Genomic DNA, 18,390 nt, shown 5'->3' on the forward strand with positions numbered 1-18,390 from the left:
ATTTGAAATTTAAATGACACTTTTGCACCCATTGCCCAGTATTAGTTTTTAACCCTCATTCTATTAGGCTGCGTTTGTTTGCAAAGGTGGGGTGGGAAAAAAAATGTGGGCCCCATGTGTAGTGGGGTAAGGGAGAAGGAAAGACAGGAAGGGATTTTGCTCACTTTTTGGTTTTTCACACTTTTCCACAAAATTCCACATATTATTGTGGGGTTTTGAAAAGGCATGAGGTGGAAAGTTAACTTGTCACCTCACCAGACAAGTTTCTTTAATTTGAGGAAGCTTGTCTCTAACTTTCCCACCCCAAGCAACCAAACAAACCACACTTTTGGGATTTAATGGAAAAGTATGATTTTTCAAAAATTTTCCCACCCCACCTTTATTCTAGCAAACAAACGCAGCCTTAGTGAATTCAAAATTTGAAATGTAAATGAACTTTTTCCCTTATAGAGGCTGTGATGACCATAATGTCCCTCTCCTATCCAACCCTTAGGTAGGTGAAGTTCTCCCTTCACCCATCTTCTTCCAACACTACGTCGGAAACCCTTCACCCATCTCCTTCCTAAGTTCACGGGAAACTGGCCACTTCCCCTGTCGGAACTCACCCACCATTGTTGATTCAAAACCCTAAGAAGGAAATCACCCTAGATTTGCCCTAAACCATCTCAGTTGCCACTGCTACTCTGTGCAGTCCATTAAGCAAGGAACGGATGGCTTTGTGGAAGAAAATAAAGATAAGGATTGGAGATTTCTGAGAACCCGATTGATGAAAAACTCTAGAACACCCAAACTTTAAAAAACCCTTCTCTCTAGAGTCTGACGTCATCTTCTAACTTCCTCCATTTTGGAGTTGCTATAACTCTAACTCTGCATCTTCATCTTGATCTCTTATGATTTCTTAAGACTCTTGAGATTTTGGGCATACAAAATAAGATGAAGTATAGATATCATCCATCTTCAACGGAAAGAGTAGCTGATCAAAATTTTAGTAAGGTACTAAGGTCGAGAAACCCAATAATAGAGAGGGGAAGCATTGAGTACTTGATGGTTAGGAGTTGTATAGATCCGTTTGGGAAGTTTGCACAGGTGAGACTTGGTCTTATATTGATCGTGTCGCTAACCAATCAAAAATAAAATCCTATACTAATCTAGCAAGCAGAAAGTACTGGGTCGAACTATGGGGAACTAAAAGGCTAAGTCACTTAGATTGAATTTAACAAAACTAAATTTAAACTAAATCTATTAATTAATGCAAAAACTTAAACTATGAATATGTGAAGATCTTTGGGATTTCGAATCCCCAATGCTTTTCCCTAACCGATATAACTCTACACTTCAAAGCAAATTAGGGATGGTCTTCCTAGGTATGCCTTATCTTCGCAAGACTATCATCCTTCGCGGAAGCTTGGCACGCTTAGTTCGCTGAGTTATAAAACATCTTTGGCCAAATCAAACACAATCAACTAGAAGAGATAGAACAATCAAATTAATTAAATAAGCATGGTTCATCTACATCCCAAAGAAAAGGAACTAGCTACTCATTATCACAAAGTTCATAAGAAAAATAAAGATGAAACATAGGGAGAGAGAGAGAGAGAGAGAGAGATGTGGTCTTCTTCTTCAGCAATGAGAGATGAGAGCCGCATTCGCCGTCTTTTCCTCTTCTCTGTGGCTGGCTTCTCTTTTATGTCTCCCGCACACAATGCATCCCCCCTCTTTACCCATCGATTTGACCTTTATTCTTTCGGATTTTGGAAAAACTCAAAACTGAAAAGTTGTATATATTTTCAATATCGTTCCATAGCATCTGGAATCACCGAAATCCAAGCTCATATGAGAGAGATATGCCCAAAATACTGAAGGTAGGTCTGTTTACCCGATTTTCAGATTTATTACCAATTTTGTTCCTTAGACCTCCACCTATTTCCAATTTGGCTAAGATCTCACTTTTCATGATTTCTTGAGCAGCAAGATTGAATGCCATGATTTAAAATCCACCAATATCTAAAATATTTGCCAACTTTACTCCATATTATCTCTAATAACCAAAATCACCTTATTCCTGAAAAATACACAAAAATACTCAATTAGGTCTCTTTAATTAAATAAGTATGGGGAATTAAATCAAATAAATAATAGTAAATGCATGCTTATCAAATACCTCCACACTTGAGTGTTTGCTAGTCCTCGAGCAAAACAAGACAATAAAAGTAATACAGAAAGTAAAGAAAGAAAAACCTAACTCACTTTCGTAGGAATCATGGTTGCACTTAGCATGTGCAACAAGCCTTTAAACCCCTAGGTTACCCTAGTGGACGAGTTGTGTCTCGTGAGTGTTTGCAGAGAATATACACACAAAATTCGTAAGTGCTCTTCTAATTATTCTGGCAATAGTAACATTAAAAAGACAAATTCCAAGACAAAGACACTCCATTAAATATTGAAGGGAATATAGGCACCCCCACACTTAAGCTCTTTACACCCTCTCTTGAGTCTAGCTCTAGGCAAACAATTCAATCGAGAAGTCTCCTCTTATCTTCAGTCTACCAGTTCACCCTCAGATAAGACTAAACTAGGTACCAAATAATACCAAGAACTCAAGATCTAAGCAATATTGACCTTCTTAGACATTTCTCCTTTATAAGCACATTAATTCACTTCTTTCTTTAATGGTCACAGTTCTAGTCCGTGCAATGTCTTGCCTCTTAAGCTTTCTAGATGGCCTATGTAACGAGTGTTGGGTCAACCGCTCTCAAGCCAGATGGCCTTAAGGGACTAGGTGTAGAATACCCCTCGAACTTACTTACTCAAGCCAACTAGGCTACAGGCCAAGACTGGACCAAAGACATCCCAATTGTTTGACGCGAAGCACGATGTTGGTGACACTGAGACCCGGTTACTAAGAAGGAGGTCTAACCTTTAAACTTCAGCATATATATATATATATTTTTTTTCACATTATACTTCAATTCACTTCACATTTAAATAGTCTAAAATCGGTCTCAACTTGTCACCATTAGCACAAGGCAATACAAGATAACTAGATGGTCAAACTTTTTGGACTACCTGGAATTCCTATTTTCCGATTCAACCTCGGTCTCAAAATGTAAAACCCATTACTATTCTCTTAAGAGGGTGTTTATTACTCCAGATGGGATTTCTAAAACACTTAAACTCTCATTTTGTATCTAAGCAAGGAATTAAAACATTTATCTTACCAAAGCCAGAAAAAATTGGGCACTTTTTATCTTTGTGACAATGCTCTACCAACTATCAACAAGTCTTACTCGAGTTGACACCCCCCCCCACACTTAAATTATGCAATGACCTCAGTGCATGCAAAAAAAATAATAGAAGCAAATAGAGGAAAGAGTGTACCCGATGTTTGAACTCATGATAGAGCACGCAACAGTAAAACCTAACAACAAACAAAGAAAATAAAGGAAAAAGAACAATAAATAATATCTAAACATATGGGTTGCCTCCCATAAAGCGCTAAGTTTAGAGTCTTCAGCCAGACTCAGTAAGAAGCAGCCAATGGAGGTGGAAGCTCAAATCTAAATGTGAATGGTGACTGCTCCAAAGAAGTGGAAGAGTCCAACAATGTGTTGACTTCCTCAATATTTAGGTTATATTCCCCAAATGGCAAGTAATGTTGTAGGGGATCATCAATAAGAATGTTTAGAATATAATCAACCGCTACCTCATCAATAAAATTAATCGTAAAGCACTCTTCATCTCTATTTGGGCTTAAAGATACATTCTTTATAGAATCTGGAATTGAGGACTCAAGAGCTTCAGGGAAGGGGGCTTTGGGAGTGTAAGATTCAGGAGTAGGACCCTCTACAATCGGAATGTGCAACCCCTTACAAGGAAATTGATGGGAAATACTCACAGTTGGTGTTTCTTTACTAGGCTTGTGTGCATCATTGCCAGTCTCATGGGTCAAATCAATCTCTTCTCGACTCTCAAGGTCAATGGGCAAAGGTGCATAATATTCCTTCCCACTGCGTGTCACAACCGAGACTGCTTGGACTTGTTCTTTCCTAGACCCAATTTGATGATTAGGGTTATCTATTGGTTGACTAGGTAACTGACCAACCTCCCTCTTACTAATGGCATCAGCTAGTTGACCAAGTTGAGTTTCCAATTTGTTAATGGACTGAGAATGGGAATGCAACAATTGAGTGTTTTGCTCTAATCCACTAAGTGCTTTTAGTACCTTATCCTCAAATGATGAATTATGTGAGGGTTGTGAAGATGATGGTTGCTCATTCCTATAGGCATTTTGGTGCATATTAAATGGAGGTGGCTTATAAGGTATTTGATTAGAGGGATTGGGCATTGAGTTTCGCCATGAAAAATTGGGGTGGTTTCGCCATCCTGGGTTATAGGTATTGGAATATGGATCATTGCCAAATTTAGAGACTCCTTGGGCCAAATGTGTATGCTCCTTAACAAACTCAGGGTATTGTGTAGCCAAATAGCAATCAGTGACATGATGGGATAGGCTAGAACATAAAGCACATGCTTCAATCTGATTAGGTGGAGAGAAACTTGTAGGAAGTGGAGATGGGGTTTGTTGTCCTAATGACAAGAGATGGTCCAATTTCTTTGATAGCAAGTCAACCTTAGTGCTCATCTCAATGGTAGGATTTATCTCATAGAGACCGCTCCTCTTTGGTTGCCCAATGGATGGAATCTCAGTCCTAGCTGCTGAAGCATGGTGTTAGGAGTTTTCACTAAAGGTCTAAAAAAGTTCCCATGCTTCATTCTCATTCTTGTGCATGAAAGTCCCACCACAAGAAGAATCAACCATTTGCCTATGTCGGTCTCTAAGGCCATCATAAAAACATTGAACCAATTGCCATTTAGGAATAGCATGGTGGGGGCACTTTCTAAGTAATTCTTTTAGTCTTTCCCAAGCCTCATGAAATTGTTCTCCTTCTTGTTGGGAGAAACTCGTTATCGCTCTCCTAATGCTATTGGTACGGCCAATGGGGAAGAACTTTTTAAGGAACTCCTGTTGCATTTCTACCCAAGTGGAAATTTTAACATTGTCCAAAAAATGAAGCCAAATGCTTAGCTTTATCTTTAAGGGAGAATGGAAAAAGAAGTAACCTTAAAGCATCAATTGAGAGGTTTTGAATTTTAACCGTGGATGACACCTCTAAAAACTCATCTAAGTGCTTATAAGGCTCTTCATTGGCAAGTCCATAAAAAGATGGTAGCATTTGAATCAAACTAGATTTGATCTCATATTGAGCCACCTCTATGTTAGGCAACTTAATACAAGAAACTGGAGTATATATCGTAGGAATGAAATGCTCACTCAAGGGCCTCATTGGAGGCTCATAGTTTGCCATGGTTCTTTGCCTTATAAGGTTGGCCAAAGTGTCTTCTAACTCTAAGTCAAGTGGAGTCAACTCAGGGTTTAGGGACCGACGACCATGCATACACACAGAAGAATAAAAAAAAAGAATAAGCTAAATAAGTAAAATTAAAAGAAAATAACTATAGCAAAAGGGAGAGTTTAGGACGTACCTGAAGCGCAATCCACGTGATCTTTCGAACAAAAGTTACACATGTGGGAATTGAGGGATGGGGATTTTTAAAAATTAACCTAAACAACCCAATCTAATGCAAATATTACAATTGAAAAGTCCTAAATACAATTATATCTAAGAAAAAAAAGATAACAACCTAAACTAATTATCGAATCGCTACTCTTGCAGTTACCTACAAAACAAAAGAAAAAGAGATTAGTTAAATAAGCAAAGAAAAATAAAAAAATTAAACACTAAAATTACTCTAAAAATTATGCCTAATTGACAAAAATCAATCCTAGCAACCGTGCTTTGGTTCCCCGGCAACGGCGCCAAAATTTGATCGTGTCGCTAACCAATCAAAAATAAAATCCTATACTAAGCTAGCAAGCAGAAAGTACTGGGTCGAACTATGGGGTACTAAAAGGCTAAGTTACTAAGATTGAATTTAACAAAACTAAATTTAAACTAAATCTATTAATTAATGCAAAAACTTAAATTATGAATATGTGAAGATCTTTGGGATTTCGAATCCCCAATGCTTTTCCCTAACCGATATAACTCTACACTTCAAAGCAAATTAGGGATGGTCTTCCTAGGTATGCCTTATCTTCGCAAGACTATCGTTCTTCGCGGAAGCTTGGCACGCTTAGTTCGCTGAGTTATAAAACATCTTTGGCCAAACTCAAACACAATCAACTAGAAGAGATAGAACAATCAAATTAATTAAATAAGCATGGTTCATCTACATCCCAAAGAAAAGGAACTAGCTACTCATTATCACAAAGTTCATAAGAAAAATAAAGATGAAACATAGGGGGAGAGAGAGAGAGAGAGAGAGAGAGAGAGAGAGAGATGTGGTCTTCTTCTTCAGCAATGAGAGATGAGAGCCGCATTCGCCGTCTTCTCCTCTTCTCTGTGGCTGGCTTCTCTTTTATGTCTCCTGCACACAATGCATCCCCCCTCTTTACCCATCGATTTAATCTTTATTCTTTCGGATTTTGGAAAAACTCAAAACTGAAAAGTTGTATATATTTTCAATATCGTTCCATAGCATCTGGAATCACCGAAGTCCAAGCTCATACGAGAGAGATATGCCCAAAATACTGAAGGTAGGTCTGTTTACCCGATTTTCAGATTTATTACCAATTTTGTTCCTTAGACCTCCACCTATTTCCAATTTGGCTAAGATCTCACTTTTCATGATTTCTTGAGCAGCAAGATTGAATGCCATGATTTAAAATCCACCAGTATCTAAAATATTTGCCAACTTTACTCCATATTATCTCTAATAACCAAAATCACCTTATTCCTGAAAAATACACAAAAATACTCAATTAGGTCTCTTTAATGAAATAAGTATGTGGAATTAAATCAAATAAATAATAGTAAATGCATGCTTATCATATATCAGCAAAGAGTGTGAGAGATTCAAATTTTGGGTAGTCAAAACACAAAAGCAACACAACTCCTAAAAAATGACAACGTTTGTGCATTTAGTTTTCTCTTATATCAGAAGGTGAAAATAAAGGCAGTCCTATAGAACAAATCCCTAGGATTTTTGTGAGAAAATAAGAAACCCTAATATCATGAAAGGTTAGGCTTTCTGATAAGCCCCCGGTATCACGAGTCTACACTCGACAGGGAAAACAATGAGTCTACACTCGACAGGGAAAGCAATGGTAGATTTGAAGAGTCCTATTGCATTCAGGTTATTTTTAGGATTAGAGTCATAATACATTCAGGTTACTTCTGAAGAGTCCTATTCGAATTAGGATGATTTTGTTAATTAATTTGGTAAGAATGTAATTACTATAAATAGGGGTAAGGAAGAATAGAAGGGACATGTTTTTGGAGAGTTATTGGTGTCACATCCACCCAGTCGGTACCCTATCAGGCATACCCGAGTGTGTGATCCACAGTACACAAGATCTAGTATCTAGTAAATTAACCTCCCACATTCACAACAATATAATTAAGAACAATACTAAATTAAGGTTAACAATATTATTCAAATGAATCAAAGTAAAGTAACGAGACGATCATTAGAGTGCGGAAATGATACCAATAGATATATAAAATCAAATGTAGAGTGAGGTGGAATCCCACTCCACGAGTACAGCGGAATGTAGATCGAAAGTCAAAGGAAATTACAACTGGTTCTAAAGACAAGAAAGAAAGATATAATCTAACTATGCTAGAGTCTATTCTACTTTATAAAGAACGTCTTCATAAACATAGACTTCATCAATCACGCTCAGACGCTCCCACTCCACAGTAGGGCTAATCTTGGTAACAAGTGAGACCACTCGAGGAATCCTCAATGTAATCTTCATAGTTGCCAACACCTTGCGTATGGTACGCTTCTTCATCTTGTGCTTCTTCATATTGCGCTTCATAGTCATCAATGCCTGCAAAATAGTCTAACAAAAGATGTTGTACGAAAGGAGTGAGCTTCAAAAGAAACCGAGTAAGGCAAGTTATTCCATAATAGCATAAATAACATAATAGCATAAGCAAAGCATAATGTGATATGATATGAGACATACAATGCATGTATGAATCTAACTCTATGTATGCTGGTCTCTATAGGCAGACATGCTTTAAGTTATAGCACCATACTTCTTTGGGTAGGTCTCAATTCACTCATCCTCGGTTGGCAAAGGGTCCTTCATCCCTCTCGGACAATCCATGGCTGGGGTTTAAGTCACCTCTCTCTCACATCACCGTTGGGTCTAAGTACTGGCGCATGTCAGGGTAAAGCCTAGTCCAATGCAAGTCATCTACTTAGTTACATCAACTCAGATCCAGATACGTCCATTCCTCCCCTCTCGGGATCCTTTCTAGTATCCTTCACATTAGAGTCAGCGTATCCGACTCTCTCAAATACGGACTCATCAACCCTATAGGTCATCCACATATAGTAAACGGGAAGCTCTCATGTCCTCTCACGGGTTGGTTACCGGTCTTGTGCGCCCTTAAATCCCCATTGCTACCACGGGTCGTTCGGTCTCAATACCCTTCCGAATCAGGTCTGATATAACAGGGAATACCCTAGCCAAACACTGCTAGACAAGTCCTAGGTATGACAACCAATAATTCGGGAAAGTGTCAAAGGGCAACATTGGAAATATTCCATACTACTCCCAATGATGTCCAAGGACAGAAATGTCAAAAGGACATTCCCCAATCCCAAATCATACCTAAACCATCACAATCATAATTCAGTCATATCATCCACGACATATATCTCATCATATGAAAGAGTATAATAAGACAAGATTAAATGAATAAGCAATATACATGAATAAGTATTCATACATGATCAAGTACATAAATTAAATAAGGAAATAAGATCCTACTGTAATTACAGCATTTATATCATAATAGAAACTAACATAACAGTAGCAAATCTAAGTAGTTCCCAAATTAGAAACTAAATCTATGCAATCTATGTTAATATGGTAACAACTTTCCTTACCTTAAATAGATTCGAATATATTCCGGACGGACAAGAAGATGAATCCAAAGTTAGCAAATAAACCCTAGAATAGCATCACACAATCATTAGGAAGTAGTCCTAAAAGAATAAGCATCAATCGAATCGAAACGGACGAAGAAATCCAATTCTATCATTGCGGGTTGATTGGCTAGGTGGACTGAGTCAGTCGACCCAGGCAGTTTGCCCAAGAGCAAATCCGAAATCAAAAAGAGAATCTTGATCCGAAACCTATGCTATACAATCCGGAATGCGACGAAACTTGGAGAGAATGTCTAGCACAGTAGTCTAAGACTAAAAATCATATTTTAGACATCAAACAACTATTAAAACCTTTACTTACTAATTTGAAATCATAGTTTCTATTTTGGTAAAAATCATGGTTTTCATTGGAAACATGCTATGAATGAAAGAGATGAACTAGAGATGATAAGGTCTCATTCTAGTACAAGAACATAGTAAATCAAAGGTATGAATAATCATGGAGAGGCATCTACAATGCTAGAATAAATCAAAATAAGAATATGATCATAGTTTAAGAAGAAATCATAAAAATCATATTAAGAATGAATAAGATGATTATGGCATAAGATAATGAAAAGAGATTGTAAAGATATGACTACAAGGTTGTAGCATCTTCATCATAATCTCAGTTCAGAGATGAGAGTGATCATGGAAAGAATGAATCAAGAACACAAAAGATTGAATACTAACCTTTGATTGAAGAACAAGAGAGAGAACTAGCAAGATTGCAAGATTAGGTTGTCTTCAACACTTTTGGAGGCTTGGAGATGAGTTCCCTTCGTTCTCTAAGTGTTTTGGAGGCTAGGGATACTAAAATCACGAAGTCATGGGGTATATATAGCAATATAACCTAAATAGAAGATTTTGCTCGAGTTCATCATCTGTGGGTCGATTGGCTGGGTAGCCTGGCCCAGTAGACCCAAGCAATCGACCCAGGCAGACAGAAAAGCCAAGATCAGGGATTTGAGGGCCTTCCACTACTCGGAATCAAACGAAACTTTGAACACATATTCTATAACTTACCTAGCATGGAAAAATGGCTTTAAATCATATCCCACCAAGCTCTATGGTCATCAACCAATCTTCTTTTCATCAAGGCGTAGTCTCTTCTCTATATCAACACTGTCTTCAAATATGGGGCATCATCTTCAATCTTCATAGGTTCGGAGTCGAACACTATATCTTCTACTGATATGGCCCATATTTGACTTTCACTTCTACTTCAGGTCTTCGGACCTACAGACAAAAGAGTATCCGGTTAAGGTTAGGGCCGGGTTTCACAATTGGAGAAGTTTGGGTGAGAGCTATTGCTCTTGGGTAGCTGTAGGATTCACCTACTGCTAGTAGTATATTTTGTTTCTCGTTATACTTTTTATATTACATTTTTAAGTTGCCTTATCTGGGTACTTAACAAATTGGCATCAGAGCCATCGATCCTAGGGGAATGGTAAAGAGTTGAATGGAGCAGAGGGTAGAGGAATTGGATAGTATTGTGAAAGAGATCCAAGGTCAAGTTGGGCTCTTAGCACAACACATAGAAAAAGGAGAAAAGGCTAATGACTGTTTCAGAGAGGAATTAAGGTTTATGCTGTTGAAAGAAAAATCAGCAGAGGTGCATACCTTAATGCCAGAAGTGAACGAAACCGATGGTACTCCAGATTACAACGAGCGAACAATCGAACCAGAAAAATCACGAGACTTCCTAGACATCTTGAGATGCCGATTTTCATGGGAGAAGATCCGATGGGGTGGATCGCAAGAGCTGAGAGGTACTTTGATCTGTATAAACTGAGCGATGGGGAGATACTCAGAACTTCAACTCTATGTTTCGAAGGAGCAGCCTTAGGATGGATATGCTTCTGTGAATTACAGCAACCTTTGTTATTGTGGAGAGATCTGAAAGAGTCGATGATCCAGCGGTTTAGTTCAGCGCAGATGAAGACTCCCAAAGAGGCGTTGATCACTCATAAGCAGATTGGTATGTTCGCAGCCTATAGAGAAGGATTTGAGTTACTTGCAGCGACCGCCAGAGCTGTAGACGAAGATTGGCTCAAGGGTTTGTTCTTGGCAGGGCTACACGATGAAGTAAGGGCTGAAGTTCGATTGTTTGGACCCTTAACATTGGGCCAAATAATGGACCTTGCCCAGGCGATGGAGGCCAAAAATTGGGCTGGAAAATTAAATAAGAAAGCACCATGGGCCCAGCCCATTCAGCCAAACCAAAATCCAACCCAACGATTTATTAATTTGGGCCCAACCAGCACTTTTAATAAAGGATCCGGAACCGGAATGAACCAAGGGAATCACACATCGGTTCAACCAAACCAAAAAATCGGGCCGTCGTCTTCCTCCTCCCAAACACAACCTGCAGCATTTTTTGCGATCGGAAATTCCAGCTGCTCACGATGGTTGTCTCAAGACGAAATTAAGGAGAAAATGGACAAAGGAATATGCTTCCGGTGCAACGCTCCTTACACTAAAGGCCATCGATGCCCCCTGAAACAACTTAAGTTGCTGCTACTTCATGACAACGATGAAACAGAAGTTGAAGTGTCCGTAGGAGTGCTCGATGAGGATCGTGGTGCAGTTGAAATCGAACCTGTGCTTGAAACGGAACTCTCGCATGCTTCTCTAGTTGGAATCGATTCCCCACACACCTTAAAACTAACAGGGCAGATCCATAGCTGCGATGTTATCGTTTTGGTTGACTGTGGCGCAACACACAATTTCATCGCTCAAGAACTGGTGGAGACGATGGGATTGGAGGTAAAGAACACAAAATTTTAGGAAGCTTTGGGGGATGGAACGATTAGCAAGGGCACTGGAGTTTGTCGACAAGTTCCGATTCACCTGGGCGGTGAGTTTTTCGTACAAAATTTTTACCCTTTCAATTTGGGAAGCATTGATATCATTTTGGGCGTAGAATGGTTGCAGACACTTAGGGAGGTACGCAGTAATTGGCGTTTGAGAACCATGAGCTTTGAGTGGCAGGGACGACTTGTGAAATTGAACAGGGATCCGACTTTGCTGCGTTTGGAAACAACATTGCAAAGCGTGCTGCAGTCCGTTCAAGCAGGAGGTGATGGATACTAGCTACAGCCTCAAGAACCCGACGGAGACGATATAGAGATACATGAGAATCCAGCAGTATCAAATTTATTAACCGAATTTGCTCAACTATTTGCTGAACCAACTGAACTGCCGCTAAGAAGGAAGCAAGACCACCGGATACGGCTAGCCGAGAGTAGTACCCCACCTAATATTCGACTCTATCGTTACCCACACTCTCAAAAGAACGAGGTCGAAAGGCTGGTACAAGAAATGTTAACAGCGGGATTGGTACGGCCTAGTGTGAGTCCTTACTCCAGTCCAGTATTGTTGGTTCGAAAGAAGGATGGCGGATGGCGGTTCTGCGTGGATTATCGTGCCCTGAATAAACTCACAGTTCCTGACAAGTTCCCCATTCCCGCAATTGACAAACTATTGGATGAGTTAGGCGGAGCCACAGTGTTCACCAAGCTTGATCTGAGGGCAGGATACCACCAGATCAGAATGGTGGAAGGTGATGAGGAAAAGACAGCTTTTCGTACGCATAATGGGCATTACGAGTTCTTGGTGATGCCATTTGGGCTTTCAAATGCTCCGACCACATTTCAATCACTCATGAACGAGGTATTTCGAGACCACTTACGAAAATTTATTTTGGTGTTCTTTGACGATATTTTGGTGTATAGCAAGACCATGGAGGAACATGTGGGTCATTTGCGAACCACCTTTGGACTCCTCGCACAGCACCACCTCGTCGTCAACCGAAAAAAATGCATGTTTGGGGTTGCTACACTGGAGTATTTAGGGCATATCATATCTAAAGACGGAGTTGCGGCGGATCCGCGGAAGATCAAGTGCATGGTAGGGTGGCCCTAACCTGCCAATCTTAAAGCCTTGCGAGGATTTTTAGGATTAACCGGGTATTACCGCAGATTCGTCCAAGATTATGGTAAGATTGCCGCTCCGCTCACGAACTTATTGAAGAAATATGCATTTCAGTGGGGTAACGAGGCAACAACGACATTTAATGCCCTCAAGACAGCCATGACGACCGTTCCAGTGATTGGTTATGCCGATTTCACAAAGGAGTTTTTGGTGGAGACTGATGCTTCAGGCTTTGGGCTAGGTGCGGTTTTAATGCAAGATGGCCATCCCATTGCCTACTGGAGCCAAGTGTTATCTCCTCGTGCACAAACCAAGTCTGTTTATGAGAAAGAACTAATGGCAATAGTGCTTGCTATCCAGCAATGGCGTCACTATTTGATGGGGAGACATTTCAAGGTACGAACTGATCAGAAAAGTCTGAAATATTTGCTGGAGCAACGCATTGTGGCTACTGATCAACAGAAGTGGGTCTTGAAGCTTTTGGGATTTGATTTTGAGATATTGTATTGTCCGGGCAGCGAAAACAAAGCCGCCAACGCTCTCTCGTGACAGTCAAAGGATGATAAGCAGCTTTACTCTCTGACAATAGCAACTTGGCAGGAAAGTGAGGGTTTAGATGCAGCGGTACATGCCTCGAACTGTTACCTGAACATCACTCAGGCCTTGGTGAAGGGATCCCAGGACTACCCCAACTACCAGCTTCAACAGGGCACCTTACTCTATAAGAACCAGTTAGTCATCCCCGACGGTTCACCATTAATCCCCAAATTACTTTTAGAGTATCATTTTACCCCATTCGGTGGACATTCAGGGTTTTTGAGGACTTACAGGCGATTAGCAGCTGTGGTATACTGGGTAGGAATGAAGGCTATTGTCCGCGAATTTGTGGCTAGTTGTGATGCTTGTCAGCGCAGTAAATATCAAGGCATGAAACTTGCTGGACTCCTTCAACCACTGCCAATTCCATACCGCATTTGGGACGACATTAGCATGGATTTTATTGGTGGGTTACCCAGGACTAAGGGTGGAGATACCGTGCTTGTTTTAGTTGACCAGCTATCCAAGTACGCTCACTTCATTGCTCTTTCACACCCTTATTCCGCCAAGGATGTGGCTACCTCATTCAGCAAGGAGGTTATCCGCTTGCATGGGTTCCCTAGAACCATTGTCTCTGACCGAGATCGTGTCTTTCTTAGTAATTTTTGGGTGGAGCTTTTCAAATTAGCAGGCACCAACCTCAAGTTCAGCAGTGCCTACCATCCTCAAACGGATGGTCAAACGGAGGTGGTAAATCGCAGCCTTGAGATTTACCTACGATGCTTTTGCACTCGCCAACCGAAGGACTGGATTAATTGGTTGCCGTGGGCCAAATATTGGTACAATACGATGTTTCATTCCGCCACTAAAATGACTTCCTTTCAGATTGTGTATGGGCGAGAACCCCCTCTCTTCTGCGTTGGGAGGATGGTCGATCTAAAGTGGATGAGGTTGATGTGTTCCTTCGAGAGCGCAATCGAGTGTTGGAGGACCTCAAAACAAATCTGCGGGTGGCCCAAGATCGGATGTGTGCTTCAGCGGATTCAAAGCGAAGGGAGGTGCATTATCAAGAGGGGGATGAAGTTTTTCTTAAGCTACAATCTTATCGCTTCCAGAAACTCGCCAAACGGCCCAACGAAAAACTCAGCCATCGCTATTATGGGCCGTACCAGATCATTGAGCAAGTGGGACCAGTCTCCTATCGTCTACGTTTACCGGATGATTCAAGGATCCACTCGGTGTTTCACGTTTCACAGTTGAAGCAGGAACTTGGGCAGCATATTACTCCGCAGCCGCTTCCAACTTGTTTGCAGGGAAACGGTGAATTGCAGCTCACACTCGAAGTCTTGCTCAACATTCGTTTCTCTACCCAAGGGATGCTGGAGGTTTTGATTCAATGGAAAGGACTGCCGCCTTGTGAAAATACTTGGGAATCTTATGAATAAATGCAGTCCCACTTTCCAGATTTTCACCTTGAGGACAAGGTGAAACTTTTGGAGGGGAGTATTGATAAGCCCCTGGTATCACGAGTCTACACTCGACAGGGAAAGCAATGAGTCTACACTTGATAGGGAAAGCAATGGCAGATTTGAAGAGTCCTATTGCATTCAGGTTATTTTTAGGATTAGGGTTATAATACATTTAGGTTAGAGTTATATTACATTCAGGTTACTTCTGAAGAGTCCTATTCGAATTAGGATGATTTTGTTAATTAATTTGGTAAGAATGTAATTACTATAAATAGGGGTAAGGAAGAATAGAAGGGACATGTTTTTGGAGAGTTATTGGAGAAGTTTGGGTGAGAGCTATTGCTCTTGGGTAGCCGTAGGATTCACCTACTGCTAGTAGTATATTTTGTTTTTCGTTATACTTTTTATATTACATTTTTATTATCATCTTCTTGGATTATTCCATCAATTGTTAAGTTGCCTTGTTTGGGTACTTAACACTTTCTATTTGCATCTATTAAAACAATTTGGAAACCTCCATTCCTAAAATATATGGAGATTTCTTCTTTAGGAGGGCTTGGAAGATTTTTTTTTGTTAGTTGTGATGATTCACGGGTTGTTTGTGTTTTGGATGTTCAATCAAATAAAAAAAGGGAATAAATTCATGTCAAAAGTCTCTCTCCTGCCGATAGGGGATGGTGGTGGGTGATTTCCGGCAAGGGGCGGGCGGTGGCAGGTACAACAAGCAAGGTTTAGGTAGAAGATGGGTGAAAGGAGAATCTCTTCACCACCCAAGGGTTGGGTATGGGAGGGTAATTTAGTCATAAGACTTCCCTATGGGCAAAATGGTTATTTCAATTTCAAATTAACAGAAAAGTTAATAGTGGGTAACGGGTAATTTTAGGTTTTGTTTAAAGTGCACAACCAGTAATTTTTCCCACTTAAATGGGCAATCAAGAGTTTCACCCCCACTTAAGTGGGCAACAAGTAAAAAACTCTATATTTTTACTTTCCTGAATTTTTTTTGGAATTTTCAAACTTTTTCTTAAAACCTAAAACTTAGGGTCAGATCTATGGCAATCTAACGGTTAAATCTGTCCCAAACTGTAGAAACATCATCCCCCTAACCCTAGTGACCCTCCATCTTAATTTCAACGCAATCGGACCAAGCCCTAATCCTTGTCAAGAGTCCTAAGCCAAGTAAGAAACCTAGTTTGAACCATAGCCTTAAAGGATTAATTCTGAAATTATAATACAACAAATCAGAGTTAGTTCTGGCTTGACGGAACCCTTGAATCATTCCATACTCAACCCTAGAAGCCTTAAACCTTACAAACCCTAACTTGTGAAAATTCTGCACTTCTTCTGCTATTTTGGAGAACTAAAGCCTAACCCAACTTAGTCCCTATGCTACACTCTGAAACCTTGAGTAGAGTTTTGAAATTAATTTCATTTATTGATTGGCCATCTTTGAGTGAATGTTGTGGCTTTAATTTGCTAGAAAGTTAATTGGAGCTCGACTAATGTTGAACAATGCGTGTTGGCTCGATCTTCATGTGGATTTAGTTAATTAGCGAGTAGGATAAGATAATTCGCCTCACATAAGCTCCAATGGAACCCAGGCGTAACTTGGCATCCTTAGTTCAATTCCCTATAGGAATATGATGGGTTTAAACTAGGATGTGAATGCATAAACGGGTCGGAAGATTCCCGTGTATAATTATTTGATATACTTTGCAATACAAGTTTGTTACCATCATGGTTGTCAAGGTGACCAAGGCAACTGGGGCTCCGTCTAGGCGACAAAGCGGCTCCTAGGAGGCAATAAGGTGACTAAAGCATTTGGGTCAAAAATTTTCAATACAACTATTTTCTACAATAAGCTAAACAAACATTCAATAATCATATTCATTAATAAAAAAAAATAATAAAAAAAAAGATTTCATTATTCGGATTTCCAAGTCATTGTCCATTTAATGATTCATTGATTCTTGATGTTGAGCATGACTTATGCTTCACATTCTGTTGCCGACAGACACGGGGATCCCGCTCCGGCGGAGGTGTGGGGGCAACGCCCTTGGAGCTTGGAGAGGTCCCATGTCACTTTGGGCCTCGGAGTTCCTTTGCAGTCTGGGCCTTGATTCCGGGGTTCCTTTGTAGTTTGGGCCTCAATTCCAAAATGACTAGCTATTAAATTTATATACGGCTTTGTATAATAAATTTTGATTTGAAAAATAAATTTAAGAAAAAAATATTATATACAAAATGTCAAAAAAGTGGCTGCTTTAGCGTCTAGGCGGCAATAAGGCGTACAAGGTAACAAAACAGTAGTACTTAGGCAAAAAAAGCGGTAAAAAAAAGCAGGTCAATTAAGCTGTTCAAAACAAGGCTGTTAAAAAACCGCCTTGCCGCCTAGGCAGACGTTTTGACAACCATAGTTATCATAGCCCAAATTTAGGAGAAATTGTTTGCTTGTATCCAAAAAGTGTTGCGCAAGTGCACTTGTCGCAATCAAGTAATAGAGAGTAAGCAAAGTATTATTCCCACGGAGAAAATTATCCTTGACTCTCAATGTAAAAGTAATACTAATTTATAGAAAAATTTAATGAGAATATATGTATTGACGAACTAATTAAAGGAAAGACAAGTGAAACAAACAAGAGATCCGGAACCCGAAGCACACAATCAAAAGAACTTCAATCAGTGGTATGGATGTTGGGATTCAATTTCCCTTCTGTTGAATTTGGGATATGAATGCTACAACAAAGTTGTATCGCAAGCATATAAGAGAACCTGGAACGAAATTATACATGAGAATCTTCCAATTCGCTTATTCATTAACATTCTAGTTTAAAACCATCGTATTCCTATAGGGAATTGAACTAAGGATGCCAAGTTACGGTTGGGTTCCATTGGAGGTTATGTGAGGCGAATGAATATCCCTATGACCCTATTTGACCCACTAATTAACTAAATCCGCATGAGGATCGAGCTAACACACATTGGTTAACATTGGTCTAGCTCTAATTAACTTTCCAATAAATTGAAACCACAACATCCACTCAAAGATGGTCGATCAATAAATGAAATTAATAAAAAACATATATGTTGAACATGATGATACAAATTATGCTACAACAAACTGAACATTCAAGCTCAAATCACAGAATTAGGTACTCCATCATCCCAACATTACAAAGAAATCAGTTCATATTGAAAGCATGGAGAAATATCGACCAAGCAAATAACCGAAAATTTCAGGTTTTGACCAAAATTTTGGTGGAAACTTAATACTTTTTTTTGAAATTTCGACCATAGGTTTCGGGCCTTACATAACCTACATTTCATCTATTTTTTGCCTCCTACTTATTTAAAGCATAATAAACACAATGGAATTAGTATT

At 39.7% G+C, this 18,390-nt stretch overlaps 1 protein-coding gene and 1 non-coding gene across 2 annotated transcripts in view; both read left to right on the forward strand.

Moving 5' to 3' along the window:
• Nucleotides 1–18,390, forward strand: part of LOC149019238 (metal tolerance protein 2-like) — a 56,543-nt gene that overhangs the window by 17,040 nt on the left and 21,113 nt on the right. The gene's annotated exons all lie outside the window — the stretch shown is intronic.
• LOC149019239 (small nucleolar RNA R71) lies at nt 4,878–4,984 on the forward strand. Its single transcript, XR_016173231.1, has one exon. It is a non-coding gene; the product is annotated as a small nucleolar RNA R71 (small nucleolar RNA).

Source organism: Hakea prostrata, chromosome 4, assembly GCF_041222555.1.
Source record: "Hakea prostrata isolate BN-2017 chromosome 4, UWA_Hpros_2, whole genome shotgun sequence".
Lineage (NCBI taxonomy): Eukaryota > Viridiplantae > Streptophyta > Magnoliopsida > Proteales > Proteaceae > Hakea > Hakea prostrata.